We start from the raw sequence: 2033 nt of genomic DNA, 5'->3' as shown, positions 1-2033 counted from the left end.
TCCTACAAAGACCTCTTTTGACCCCGGTTCCTATTCTTAGTGATTATAGAAGTTCTTAACCATGTTATTTATTTAATATAATTTTTAAACAAATAAACTATACAAAGTCACAAACAATAACCAAAGTCACAAAATATAAAAGCACTTTAATAAGAGAGAGGAATAATGTTAATTTTAAAATTGGTTATAAAAATTGCTTTCAGATAATTAATAGTACAAATTGTTGGAGATCTTTACTAAAGAATAAAAATTGCTTTCAAGAATATTAACCTTGAATTTTATTGTAAAAATTGGTTTCATATATTTATTAATTAACTAAAAAATAAAAATTGCTTTGTAAAAATTGGTTTCATATATTTATTAATTAACTAAAAAAAAAAATTTCGCCGTTGCCGGGGATCGAACCCGGGTCACCCGCGTGACAGGCGGGAATACTCACCACTATACTACAACGACAATTGTTGAAAATCATCTCAAGGAGGTTATCTTTAGCTTTTCATTGCAGCCGAAAGGATTTTATTTCAAATTTATATTTATGGATAATAAATAAATATACTGTTAAGAACCAGTTCAATCTATGCACAAATGTCCAATTATAGGTCCACACTTTTCTTAAACTTTAAGAGACACCAAAAAATAATTTTAATCTGAACGGTTGAGTTTCTTCCTGCTGCCTGTATTTTTGTGAGTCTTCCATCACCATTCACTATTCCTCTTCATGGTAATGAGCGACAAACGATTGAAAGTGGCAGATGATCTACAATCATTGGCATATTGACTTTTAGAAGGATAATTTGCAGAAGAATCCCAAATCATTTGCAAATGTAGTTAATATGCACTTGCATTGAATCAATTTTTATAGTTATACTTGCTATTGATACAGTCATCAGGAATTTTCAAGCTCATGTTTACTTGGATCAAGATTTGAAAATATAAAGCCCTTCAAAACGATGTCTTTTTCTTGGATCATAAAGCTATGGAGTCGAAGACATGTGAGGGCAGCAGCATGTTTTCTCGCCTCTACGACACGCGCCTGGGCCCTTCTCCGCTGCCATTAATGGCTGCCTTAGTTGCAGTAGCCCTCGGCCTAATTTCATTTGAGCTTTTTAAGAGAACTTTAAAGAAATCGATCACGGCAATTGTCATAGTTACATTTCTTAGCTGAAAGATCTTACCATGCCTCTTTATTTTCCTCAAGATTGCCTTCCATGGAGCGTGCGAGAGGCACATTATGCATCCTCTGTTCAGAGAAAGGAAATAATTGGAAAATGAGGTCGGAGATCGGGTTAGGGTTTCTTTGAGATTGGTTAACATGAGAGTTGGGGATCTCGGTTCCAATTTAACAACATGATAGTATCAATCGCACCTCGGTGTGCAATAGGTATGTTGAAGAGTTTTGGAAGATCAATTAGGAAAATTGGTATATTTTTTTTATATAATTGTGCATTGCAAGAGGGCAATTGGTAAACAATTTAGCAAATTACGTTTGAGGTGCAACAAAGGTTTGAAACTAGTATCCAAACATCATTGCAACAAAACCTTTGAAGTGGGAAGATAATCAAGCTCTATTAGCAACACGATCATGTTATTTATGTAATAAGGAGAGAGGGAGAGGTAGGGAGAGGCAGACATTTAAAGAGGGATAGATAGAGAGGGGAAGAGTGAGAGAGACAAAAAGAGGGGGAAGGGCGAGAGAGAGAAAGAGTGGGGGGGCAAATTATGTAGAGTAAAAGATAGAGAGGAAAAGAAATATGTAGAGGTTTAGGAAGAGAGAGAGATGGGGGGGGGGAGATAGAGAGGGAGAGAGGAAGATATAGATAGAGATGAATATTGAGGGAGAGAGGAAGATATAGGTAGAGATGGACATTGAGGGAGAGAGGAAGAAAGAGAAATAAATAGAGAGAGATAGAGGTAGAGGATATATATATATATATATATATATATATGGACATTGAGGGAGAGATGAAGAAAGAGAAATAAATAGAGAGATAGATAGAGGTAGAGGATATATATATATATATATAGAGAGAGAG

The 2033-nt window shown here is 35.0% G+C and overlaps 1 non-coding gene across 1 annotated transcript; it reads right to left on the bottom strand.

Annotated features, from left to right (window-relative positions):
- Positions 1–384: 384 nt before the first annotated feature.
- On the bottom strand, positions 385–456 carry TRNAD-GUC (transfer RNA aspartic acid (anticodon GUC)). Its single transcript has one exon. It is a non-coding gene; the product is annotated as a tRNA-Asp (tRNA).
- Between the last annotated feature and the right edge of the window lie 1577 nt (positions 457–2033).

The sequence above is a fragment of the Cryptomeria japonica genome, chromosome 3 (genome assembly GCF_030272615.1).
Source record: "Cryptomeria japonica chromosome 3, Sugi_1.0, whole genome shotgun sequence".
Classification (NCBI taxonomy): domain Eukaryota; kingdom Viridiplantae; phylum Streptophyta; class Pinopsida; order Cupressales; family Cupressaceae; genus Cryptomeria; species Cryptomeria japonica.
The sequence above is the reverse complement of the archived record's forward strand: the minus strand, read 5'-3'. Positions and strand labels throughout refer to the sequence as shown.